Source organism: Rattus norvegicus, chromosome 4 (assembly GCF_036323735.1).
Source record: "Rattus norvegicus strain BN/NHsdMcwi chromosome 4, GRCr8, whole genome shotgun sequence".
NCBI classification, from domain to species: domain Eukaryota; kingdom Metazoa; phylum Chordata; class Mammalia; order Rodentia; family Muridae; genus Rattus; species Rattus norvegicus.
This window is the reverse complement of record NC_086022.1, coordinates 147,765,266-147,777,847: the sequence shown is the minus strand read 5'-3', so window position 1 is coordinate 147,777,847 and position 12,582 is coordinate 147,765,266. Positions and strand designations below refer to the sequence as shown.

Sequence of the window (12,582 nt, the reverse complement as noted above, 5' to 3'; positions counted from 1 at the left end):
CTTGCAGCAGAGAAGTCTGTGGCTCCTCCCATACTTCCACCTAGTTCTCAAATAGAGCAACAAGGAACTTGCATTTCTCCCTTGATTCTCTAATATAAATCAAAAACTTCCCTAGCCAGAATTCTTTAACTGGTTTTTTCTGTTGTTGTTGTTGTTATTGTTGTTTTGTGTTGTAATTCCCAACGTTAAGGCTAAAAGGTTTCCTCATCTCTGGGTGTATACATGTATGATTATCACTTCAATGTACCATGAAAACTCTGGGAAGCCTCATACTACAAGACAGAAAAGAGGGAAGTGGCAGGCAGAGACAGACACCCACACCCACACACCCACCCAAACAAAACTGACCAATATTCTTAGGGTTTTGAAAATTTCACTTTCCTGATAACATATCAAAGATACTTTATGGAAATTTACATTAAGGTATTTTCCTAGATATTCTGCAAAAAACAAAAACAAAAACAAAAAAAAAAAAACAGTAAGAGAAGGAAGGGGTTTGAAAACCCTTACTCGCCTTACTCGTAAGAAAAACATACAGACTGTACTTAATTTCACTCTTTGGTGTACCTCACAGCTCCCTTCTTCGATTACTGAGTAAGAACTCATCCAAGGGGTGCTTTCTAACAGAATCAACTCTCAGGGTTACTGGCATCTCTAATCAGTTTATAACAGTATAGAATGGGGCAATTTTGCTAAGATTACATGACTTAAAGTATACACAGATAAGTGAAAGAAAGGGTATTCCCTCTACCTTTTGCAACTTCCCTGAATCCAGCCACTAGAGAAACGAATCATAATACCAAGTGAAGGTCATGCCGTTTACTAGATGGGTTAGAATCTCTGGGGTCCAGAGTACTACAAACCTCTTATAAGTGTATTACTCTTCTAAGTCTACCTGAAAGGATACCTTAAATCAAATTATAAATGATTACCAGTTGAACTATTATATACACATATAATAAGTTCACTACTAGCTAGGCCTCCTAATTTCAAATTAAACTGACAAATCACTAGAGTTTAGCCAAAATTGTAATAAAATTTTATTTTACTTACATTACTGACTGCTATTGCCTTATGTTTCAAAGTTCCACCTTCGTCAAAAGGGTCAGAATAATTTCAGAAAGTATGCAGGCTCCTAGATACTAAACAGTATCAAAAGATGTAGACATTTTTAAGCATGCCAGTTCAAGTAATCCTTCTAAGAAAAAAGCCTCTTGATCTTCCAGAAATTATTATGACTACAATCAATTCAAAAAAACAGGAAGTAAAAGTAGTTATTACTTTCTAAGGAAACTTGTATGACCTATGGGATACAGCTCCTTATCCAAGTAACAGTAATATTACTACAACCATCTAAATCAATCACTAAGAGAGTTTTTTTTTTAATGGACTTGTTTTTAGCACTGGAAAAACAATATGACCCACATTTGTGAATGTAAAATACTCTCCATTTTTTTCTTCATTCTTTGCTACAAATACTAGAGCCATTACTACAAATGATAGATGTTTATGAGATCTAAATACATCCGTACAAAAACTGAACCAACAGAATCCTGAAGGAAAAGGTATTAGTTGTAGTAATAATCTTAGGGAAGAAAAAAACCCCTATGGTTTCATGTGTTGAACATACCTGGGAGATGGTGCACTTTCAAATATTCCTTGCCAGACAAACTACTTAAAAAGACTTAATCAACGATCACTGTGGTTCTGCTCAGATAGGGGCAGAGTGGACGTGGGGTAATTGAAGCTTAGAACAGACTCTTGCTGCCTTCTTAGTATCTTGAACTAAACTTATTCAATTTCTGAATATTCTTTCTGTGTTTCTGATGGATTATTGCCAAAACACATCTTTGTTCAGTGTAAAGTCTATATTCTAACACATACATGATTAATCCAGTTTATAAGTCAAATATCAGTGTATCTAATCTGAAGAGGTCTACAGATAAATTTAGAAATTAAGAACAAAACAAGCATTAATTCAAAGGCAGCTCTTTTCAGTTTAGGCATCCAATTATAGTAAGATGTTTAGTAGAACATCTATCTATTCATGAAGGTAAATATGGCCTAATATGGAGGGCCAAATACAAATCTGAAATGACTCACGCAATTAAAAGATGGAGGAAAACAAGTCAGTTACATTGGAAAAACAAAACAAAGATCCTCCTCACCCTATTCTTGTTCTCACAAAAATCTTTAATTACTATTTTAGTCTTTTAAAGAGGTTAAAAGGATCAAAAACTAATGAACTTTAAGTCCTGTGAAGGATAAAACCTTAGATAGTAACAAAAAGCTGCCAACCCCTCCCTAAACAAAAAACCCCAAGTCTTTAACTTTGATCCAGTTTTCAGATGCTGATATCCATAAATGGATACAGTTATGAATTGCTAATTCTGGTCTCTTCACTAGCAAAAAGCAAACCAGCTCAGCAGTGCCATTTCCCAGGAAAGCAAGCAAGGTTTCTTTCCAGTCCTGAGCAGCCATCGCTTAGTGCAGTTCCCTGCAGCCAACAGCATTAATGGACGCTGCACTGCTGTCCTTCCCTGGAGACAGCAGCCAGCACTACTCAAGCTTCTCACGTAGCAACCAGAGCTCCAGAGCCAGCAGCTGCCGCCGCCTTGTATACTCACTCCTGTGATCCAACACAGGAGCAACCTTTTCTTTACCCCACCCCCACTTCTTAACACATTTCTTTTTTTCTTTTTGGACAAGTGCTCCATGCTGGAAGGGTTGGAATTATGCTTTTAGAAAGAAACAATCCTAAGGTCACTGTTTCAAATTGAGATCTTTGATTAGAAAAAAAAAAATCAACGTATACCAAATTCCAAATATTCGTTTTAATTAAACCAGCAATTTGGGAGTAAGCATTAAGTTTTAGTTTTTAAAAGGTCAATTCCCCAAACATTCAGCAATCAAATTTAAATTTACAGCTAGGAACAAGAGCCTTAGGTCGTGTCCTACCAAAGAACATAATTTAATATTCTACATATGACAATCTGAATAACCTTAAAGCCTCTAATCTCATAACAGGCCACAAATTTTGGCCAGAGAACTAATGATCCTCCTGAGAAAACTGGAAGAAATCCAAGGAAAAGAAATTCCTGTGTCCTCCAAGCTCAGAAATCTCTAATTATGTCAGTATTCTCTGCTTTAGTCCTAGGTCAGATTGCACACATCTAAAATTACCTCTTATAGTTTTCTTCCTAGCGACCTAAACCATTATTAATATAAAATTAACCATCAAAACACTTTCCTCTCAATATGCTGCACACAAACCTCCTCCTGGAACCTCCTCCATCTGGATCCTCCCCAATCAAAAGTATAGGTATTTAACATATACCCAAGGAAGTAATGTAAACATGACCTTGGTCACAAATATGTCATCTAAAAACAATTTAGTCAAGATATGGAGGAAATTAGAGAACCTGAATCTTTTTAAGTATTCTGAGCACAGGAACAATTGGCAAAAAGAATTTAGGTATAGATAAAACCCAGAGCCCAGAGCTCTGGGCAAGAAATGAGTTGCTAGTGAACACGTTACACAAGTAACATGAGAAAGCAGAAAATGCAGGTCATACACGCACCCCTGACCCAGACCAGCAGGGTGGGCTGCTGCAGCATCAGTATAGAGGAGAAAGATCCTTATTCCTAAGAATGAAGGCAAAGGCGCCCTATAGAATAAATTAGCACAGAAGGGGCTTTCCCAGCAGTTGAAACTTTCCTTTAGAGCGATTCACCTACTAAAACCAGGGCTTTTGCCCACCACCATTCACCTAGGTCTTGGCTTGCACGCATAGAGGAAGAGGATTCATTAGGGGCACATTTCCCCCCCCCCCCTTCTTTAAAGTCGTTCTTAAAAGATCGCTCTCCACGCCCTAGGCAGGAAAAACGACAAAATCTGGCTCAATTCCAGGCTAGAACCCTACAAATTCAACAGGGATATCGCAAAGATACTGGGGCATACGCCACAGGGAGTCCAAGAATGTGAGGTGGGGGTGGCGAAGGTAATGTCTTTGGTGTGGGAAAAGCAGCAGCCATCTGAGATAGGGACTGGAAAACCAAAGGGAAGGCGTTCAGGAAGATTATGGAGGGGAGGACTGGGCCCCCACGAGCGATCAGAGTTGTCACAAGGCCGCAAGAACAGGGGTGGAGGTGGGGGCTCAGGGACAGAAAAAAAAGTATGTGTATTTTGAGAGCAGGATTGAGAGGCCTCTCGTGAAAAGGATATAAACGTGAAGTAGGCAGTACCCAGAAAAAGAGGAGACTAGAGTAGGGGGAGGGGAAGAGTCCTGACCCAGGGAAGACATTAAAAAGGTAGTGGGGTCGACTAGATTAAGGGGAGCCTTTCTCCCTGGGCAAGAGGGGTGCAGTGGTGTGTAAAGGTAGCCGAGAAGATGAAAAGGGCAAGCATCTTCCTGCTACCAGCCTGGGGAGGCCCAGGCCCACGACACCGAGGAGAGGGAACGCTGGGAGACTGAGGTGACCCTTCTTCCCCCGGGGCCCGGTCGTGTGGTTCGGTGTCTCTTTTCTGTTGGACCCTTACCTTGACCCAGGCGCTGCCGGGGCCTGGGCCCGGGCTGCGGCGCACGGCACTCCCGGGAGGCAGCGAGACTCGAGTTAGGCCCAACGCGGCGCCACGGCGTTTCCTGGCCGGGAATGGCCCGTACCCGTGAGGTGGGGGTGGGGGGCAGAAAAGGCGGAGCGAGCCCAAGGCGGGGAGGGGGAGGGCCAGGGGCGGAGGGGGGCCGGCACTACTGTGTTGGCGGACTGGCGGGACTAGGGCTGCGTGAGTCTCTGAGCGCAGGCGGGCGGCGGCCGCCCCTCCCCCGGCGGCGGCAGCGGCGGCAGCGGCGGCAGCTCACTCAGCCCGCTGCCCGAGCGGAAACGCCACTGACCGCACGGGGATTCCCAGTGCCGGCGCCAGGGGCACGCGGGACACGCCCCCTCCCGCCGCGCCATTGGCCTCTCCGCCCACCGCCCCACACTTATTGGCCAGCTCCCCGCCAATCAGCGGAGGCTGCCGGGGCCGCCTAAAGAAGAGGCTGTGCTCTGGGGCTCCGGCTCCTCAGAGAGCCTCGGCTAGGTAGGGGATCGGGACTCTGGCGGGAGGGTGGCTTGGCGCGTTTGCGGGGGCGGGCGGCCGCGGTAGGCCCTCCAAGGACGGTGGAGCCGCTTTGTGGGACAGCTGGGTTCGATTCGTTAACCCTGGAAGGGGCAAGCGGGTGGTAGTCAGGAATCCGGCCGCCCTGCAGCAACCGGAGGGGGAGGGAGAAGGGAGCGGAAAAGTCTCCACCGGACGCGGCCATGGCTCCCACGGGGGGCGGAGAAGCGCTTCCGGTCGATGTCTCATCGCTGATTGGCTGCTTTTCCTCCCGCCGCGTGTGAAAACACAAATGGCGTGTTTTGGTTGGAGTGAGGCGCCTGTCAATTAACGGCTGCCGGAGTGCGCAGCCGCTGACTGCCTCGCTGTGCCCACTGGGTGGGGCGGGAGGTAGGTGGGGTGAGGCGAGCTGGACGTGCGGGCGCGGTCGGCCTCTGGCGGGGCGGGGGAGGGGAGGGTCAGCGAAAGTGGCTGGCGCGTGAGCGGCCTCCCACCCTCCCCTTCCTCTGGGGGAGTCGTTTTACCCGCCGCCGGCCTGGCCTCGTCATCTGATTGGCTCTCGGGGCTCAGAAAACTGGCCTTTGCAATTGGCCCGCGTTCATGCAAGTTCAGTCCCTAAGCTGGCTGGCGGGGGCGGCAGGGAGGCGCTCACAGGTTCCGGCCCTCCCCCCAGGCCCCGCGCCGCAGAGTCTGGCCCCGCGCCCCTGCGCAACGTGGCAGGAAGCGCGCGCTGGGGGCGGGGACGGGCGGTCGGTCTGAGCGGCGGGCGGGTGCAAACGGGATTCCTCCTTGAGTTGTGGCACTGAGGAACGTGCTGAACAAGACCTACATTGCACTCCAGGGAGTGGATGAAGGAGTTGGGGCTCAGTCGGGTTGTATTGGAGACAAGAAGCACTTGCTCTCCAAAAGTCGGTTTGAGTTATCATTAAGGGAGCTGCAGTGGAGTAGGCGGAGAAAAGGCCGCACCCTTCTCAGGACGGGGGAGGGGAGTGTTGCAATACCTTTCTGGGAGTTCTCTGCTGCCTCCTGTCTTCTGAGGACCGCCCTGGGCCTGGAAGATTCCCTTCCCCCTTCTTCCCTCGTGATCTGCAACTGGAGTCTTTCTGGAAGATAGGCGGGAGTCTTCTGGGCAGGCTTAAAGGCTAACCTGGTGCGTGGGGCGTTGTCCTGCAGAGGAATTGAACAGGTGTAAAATTGGAGGGGCAAGACTTCCCACAGATTTTCGATTGTGTTGTTAAGTATTGTAATAGGGGCAAATAAGGGAAATAGACTAGGCACTCACCTGGGGTTTTATGCAGCAAAACTACAGGTTATTATTGCTTGTGATCCGCCCTGGAGAATTTTTCACCGAGGTAGATTGAAGACATGCCCACCCAAATTTTAATATTCTTCCACTTGCGATCCTTGCTACAGTATGAAATTACAGTATCGTGAATTAGAATATATAAGCAGAATTTTAAGCATTTTAAAAGAGCCCAGTACTTCATGTCTGTCTCTCCCACTTCTGCAGCCCTATCAAAGGGTATTTTAGCACACTCATTTTAGTCCCATTTTCATTTGTTGTACTGGCTTATCCAATCCCTAGACAGAGCACTGGCATTCCCTCTCTCCTGATCTTAGAAGTCCGATGACTCATGAAACCAGACAGATTAGTTTCATACACCACAAATCGAGGCTGTAGCTGGGGCCTTTAACATTGCAGTTTTTTTATTCTTCAGTACACTTTGTTGATTCTTTGCCTTGATCTTGACTTCAGGTTCTATCACCACCCCCTCAGATGGTGTTCCACACTTGGGCCTATTCACAGTTCAGAGAGCTTTACAACAATAGATGTATTGAGAATCCAACCTAAAGTTCAGCTTTTTACTCCCATGAATGCCTCTTTCCTTTTTCTCCATTTATAAACTGAGCCATTTCCTGTTAATGGTTTACAGATGAATATCTCCTCCCCCAATATCACCTGATGTATCTTACATTTTGCCAGGCTTAGATTGTCTTAAAAGGTACATAAATTAACATGTGAAATTTACTCCTTAATGCTTCAGTGGATTTCATGAGTGCAGTACAGAAGACTGGTAATGGGCTAATAACTTTTATTTCATTATTTCTCATATACTCACTTAACTCTTGAGCTACATGGAATTGATTCCTGCTTACTAAAATCATTATACTCCTCTATAAAAGTTAGTTCCTTCTGGAATGCAGAATATATAAACTCTTAAAGGTTTAGTTGTTTGTCTTTCCTGACCTAAGGTCCAGTGAGCCTGTATTTTTTTCTATTTAAGCGGTGCTTTCTCTTGGACTGGCTTGACTCATGTTCATGTTATTGCTGATTTAAATGTGATTTTGCTAAGTATCTTCTGGACATAATTTTGCTTGACTTGTTGCCAGACACAAGTAAAATGGAGTAAGCAGCAAAAATGTATTTGTGAAGCTTGGTTTTTAGGGTGGTGTGCGCAGGTGCTATCCAGTAGAATTTACTGCAGTAATGGGATACTTTCTGTTTGTATTGTTCCAACATGGTAGCCAATAATCAAATTACTCTTTAAGCACTGGAAATGTTACCAAGGAACTAATTTTTATTTGAAGTGTAACTGTGGACAGAGGAGCCATAGCTGCAGACTTAAAAAAGCAATAAATAAAAATTGAACCTCTGGTAGACTATTTGTTTAAGCTGTTTGTTTTACTTAATTTTTGTTCTTCATCTATTCTAAGCGGAAAGCTTGTTTTCCATTACTAAACATGGAAGCAAGAACTGATGAACTTGGATTTCAAAAATTTAGGGCCAGAGTTTGGCCAGCCAGTGGTGGTGCATGCCTTTAATCCTTTATGCCTTTAATTTCAGCACTCTGGAGGCAGACACAGGCAGATCTCTGAGTTTGAGCCCAGCCTGGTCTACAGATGGAGTTCTATCTAGGACAGCCAGTGATACCCAGAGAAACCCTGCTATAAGAAAACAGAAAATTTAGGGAGCTGAGATTTCATAAAACTATAATTGAGGCAATTCCTACGAGCCACTGTGGAATTTTGCTAAATCTGCCTATCTTTCTGAGGTCTGGGTATTCTTTTTTTTTTTCTGTCTCTGCTGCTGGTCAAGTTAATTGACTCTTTTGACACTTTGTCTTTCTTTAAAGCCTCCTTCCCACCATGTGGTCTCCTGTTTGCCACATGTCTAACTTCCCATGGCTTAAATGGCATGGCTTTTTTGCCTTCTAAGGGCAGCTGCTGAGATTTGCAGCCTGATTTCCTGGGTGGGGTTGGGAATTCAAACTCTAAAATTGTCCTTTAAAAAATGTTTTTAAATGAGTTGTATAATAAAACAATAGTTATGAAGTGTGAGGTGGGACTAATGTTAAATGAGCCCCTTCCCTATAAAAGCTATTAAGCTATAAAAGCTATTTGTTTTCTATTTAACATTTTTTAAAAGTATGGTATGTTTAGGACCATATGTTTAGATTTTTAGTATACAGAGACTGTTGGATTGTTTAATCCGATTTTCTAGTCTCAAACCCAGGGAATCCAAATTCTGGGCAACCAAGGCCGGGTTTAAAAATTCTGTCTTTTCATGTTAATTTACTGTGAATATAAAAATGATTAGTGAGGCAGGGTCTCACTAATCTCTGGCTAACCTGCAACTAGCTATGTAGATTAAAGTTCTGCCTGCTGTCTCCTGAGTGCTGAGGTTAGAAGTGTTGACTAGTAGTAACTCAGCCTAAATTGTTTTTCTTCCCTCTTTAAACAACCAAATAACAAACCCAGAGTGAAAGGGAAAAACAAAATGTAGTAATACTTTTGGAACTTGCAGGACAGATTCTTCTAAGGGGTTTGGGTGATAATTGGTAAAATGTTTGTGTTTCAAGCAATGAAAACTTGAATGAAATCACCACAACCCACATTTTAAAAAAGCCAGGCCTGTTAGAGCATGTTTGAGGAATTCTAGGACTTGCTGTCCACACAAGCCTAGGTACCTAACAGGCTTCAGGCAAGTGAGAACATATCTCAAAAAACAAGGCAGACAACTAAGAAACTACAGTTAAGATTGCCTGTCTTTAAACTGTCTGCATACACACAGGGATTTTAAAATATTACAAAAAATATTTCATTCAAGTTTCTTCCATCAAATTAGGACACGGATTTCTCCAGTGAATAAGCAGAGTTGGAAACTAAACAAATGTTGGTCTTGTGATTTGTGAAATTAAGTTTTCGGGTTTTTTCTTTTCTTTTTTTTTCCGGAGCTGGGGGCCGAACCCAGGGCCTTGCACTTGCTAGGCAAGCACTCTACTACTGAGCTAAATCTCCAACCCCCAAGTTTTCATTTTCAAGTGATAGTTGAAGCCCAAGAGATACAGAACAAAGCTCTATTGTAAGGTCTGGTTTATACTCAGTTGCACTTCCTTTGGTTTCCCTGCACTAACCATTGCAACTATCCTGGTCCTGTGCTGGGCTTGCCTTTTGCTGATGTTGTTTAAATAAACTTAGTTTCCTGCCGTGTGATTTTTATATACTTATGACAAAAAAGTGTTATATATGTTAAACATTTGAACTTAGTGTAAAAGTTAGGTGTTTGTGGGTTTTGTTTTTAATTTTCAAAATTTGAGCTAGATAAGGCATTTTTACATGTCTTATGTTTGGTGGAACTGTGTAATTATGGTTTGCAACTGTTGGTCTAGAATGACGGTTGGGCCCAAGGGCAAGACTATTTGACCTAGCAGCCCTAACTATAGAGCACTTTGCCTGGGTCACAAGTCTAGTAGGAGTCAAGCATTTGACCTTGAAGTTGAGATATTTTGTTAGCCTATTGTATGCTAGTTTATATATTGGAGGACATACTTATCCAGAGGATATTCTTGGCTATTTTTGACTAAGTTAAGGAACTGATTCTGATTAACACTGTTAGTGAGCATCAAGTGCTCTTTAGGCTTGGATTGGAGTTGTGTTTTTCAGATATTGTAGACTCATTTTCCTTACCTTTCTCAAGGAAAAGTAAAAGCTGGCCTTTTTTTTTTTTAACTAACGGAGGCTGTTGGTACCAGTGGCACTTAAGCAACTTCCCATGGATATACTAGCAGATTGAGGGCCAGGAATAGAAATTGGCTAACTTACCAGTTATGCTACCTTTTTCTGATTTAAAAATACTGTTTTAGGAATACAGAGTGTCCTGTAAGGTTGGTGGTAAGTTTATAGGAACTTAAGTGGAGTAACTACTAATTTCTCTGAGAGGATAATTAAAAATTTTGACCAATTGTTGAGCCCCTGAGAATGGTCTCAGAACATCACTTCCCCTTAATGCCCTCAACCCTACACCATTTGGTCTCACTTGAATGTTGTCATGGCTCTTAACATCTTAATTAAGAATAGTAATTGTGTAATTATTGTTTTTCTTCCTTTAGATTGTTCCTTGAGGACAGGACAGTGCTTGTTTAAGACTGTATTCCTGCTGTCTGAGCAGTAACAGGTCTTCGAGATCAACATGATTTTCATAATCCCAAGATGTTGCCTTTTCCGTTCTCAGAAGCAAGCAGAGGCACGCTGATACTGTCACTATGTTGAATGCTGCTGTGCGGTTTGGATTTTTTTAAGGTAGTTTAGGTAGGAGGTATGTGTTTTGTATGAATTAAACTCTAAGTTACACCTTCCATAATTCATGCAGTGTTGTGCAATTGCCATTTTTAAGTCTTGCAGTTTTTTTCGTACATGAGGATAAAGGTGCTTTAGAGTGCTTAAATAGCGTGTCTTTTGCAACATACTATTTATTCATTTATTCATATTATTTATTTTACGCATATGAGAGTTTTGTCTGCATACATGTTTGTGAGCTATATGCATGCCTAGTGCTTGGTGAGATCAGAAGAGGGTGTTGGGTCCCTTGAAACTGTAGTTACAGGGGTTGTGACCCACCATGTGGCTGAAGTGAATTGAACCCAGCTTCTACAAGAGCAAAGAGTATTCTAAACCACTGAGCCATCTTTCCAGCTCCAACATACTAACTTCAGATAGTGTTGGAACCATCAATACTGTGTAGTCATTTTGAAGGGAGTCATTCCAGTGAGTGCTGGATTATTTTGAATGCTATGGAAGGAACATTTAAATGTTTCATAAAACAAAACTGTCAGAAGCTTCAAAGTAGAAATTAAAAAGCTGAAGTATTTCAGAAGGGAAACAAGCTACTTGCTGTATTAGTTAGAGAAATACATACTAGCTAAGAAAATTTAAAAACCATATACTTGACATTGCTGAGTATCTGCCAGATGAAAAGGAATGCTCAGAGTGGTTCTGTTGAGCAATATAACAACTTGTTATATTAAAGACTTTCCCACAGATTTAAACTCTAATCTGTAATTCATGTATGTATGTTACAAATGGATGAAACTTAAAACGTGGCTGGTCTTGTCACTGTGTTTGTATTTATGTGAAAGCTTGGCAATAAACTTATGTCCTAAAATGGTCAGTGTGGAATGACTTTTTAATCTATTGGTGAAAAACGAAGGAGGTGGTACCTTGGCACTGTTCATTGCCACTCATTTGTGGTATAAACCAAAGATGGGGGCATGCACATCGTGTTTTCAAAAACATCCTTCTGAAAGACTGACAAGTTTGGGTCATCACAGTTGGAATTGGGCATCCCTTTTGTCAGGAAGGGAGGGAGGTTGGCCTGTTACCTGTAAACTGCTGACAGGTATGATTAAATTCAAACTTAGAGGTAAATTGGAGGAAACTTGTACATTGTTAGTAGTGTAACAATTTCAACTCCAATGATTGATTGGTCATAACAAAAATGAACCTGGGCCAACTTCTGGAAGATGTATATAATAAATAACTCCATGATACATTGATTTCCAGCTGACCAATACCTATCCCCTATCAATTGAATACAGAGGATGAACATCATCTGAGCCTTTTAACCTAGAAATTCAAAATTTCAAACTCCTAGGTTAGTGTTCTCACTGAGCTACATCCCTGGCCCAGTCTTGAAAACAGGACTACCACCCTCACCCCCAAAATCTTAAATGTGATTGATGCTAGTGTTTCAAATTTTCAGGAATAGGTAAGGATTAGAAGGTTCCAAATTTTGAGAAATGACTTCTCTAGAAAGATGTACATGGTGAGCACTCAATGACTCCTAAAGAGCCTAGAAGACTGATACTGAACACACTGGACTGGGAAGTTTTACTTGAGAAAAGTATGTATTGCTTTTAGTAGGTAACAGAAAGCAGGTAGGAAGAACTTGGTGTCTTAAGTGGCTAACATCTTCACAACTTATAGAGCAAGAATGGAACTTTACCCTGATGCAAAAAAACAACAAAAAACAACCAAGAAATAAAGGTGACCATGGAGCTCAGGCTGCTCTAGTGGAGGACTTGAACTCACAGCCATCACCCACACCAGGCAGCTCCTAGACTGCCGATTAACTCCAGCTTTAGCCTCCACAGGCGCCTGCGCTGGTACACACACCTACACACAAACAATTTGAAAGTAAGCCTTTC

General features: G+C 42.8%; 1 protein-coding gene and 1 long non-coding RNA gene across 7 annotated transcripts in view; one reads left to right on the top strand and one right to left on the bottom strand.

Annotated features, from left to right (window-relative positions):
* The window catches only part of Setd5 (SET domain containing 5), a 77,715-nt gene extending 72,822 nt beyond the window's left edge, over positions 1 to 4,893 (bottom strand). For 4 of the 5 annotated variants that reach the window (XM_006237012.5, XM_006237016.4, XM_039107397.1 and 1 more), the window contains exon 1: positions 4,541 to 4,893. The gene's annotated coding sequence lies outside the window, so the exon portion shown is untranslated. The remainder of the gene's footprint in view (positions 1 to 4,540) is intronic. The other variant, NM_001106614.2, reaches the window with a different exon arrangement.
* Positions 4,894 to 5,039: 146 nt separating this feature from the next.
* Positions 5,040 to 11,546, top strand: Thumpd3-as1 (THUMPD3 antisense RNA 1). Of its 2 annotated transcripts, none has more exons than NR_132654.1 (2): positions 5,040 to 5,080; positions 10,489 to 11,546. It is a non-coding gene; the product is annotated as a THUMPD3 antisense RNA 1 (long non-coding RNA). The 2 variants fall into 2 exon arrangements; NR_132653.1 differs by lacking the exon at positions 5,040 to 5,080 and adding an exon at positions 5,895 to 6,248.
* Positions 11,547 to 12,582: the final 1,036 nt, after the last annotated feature.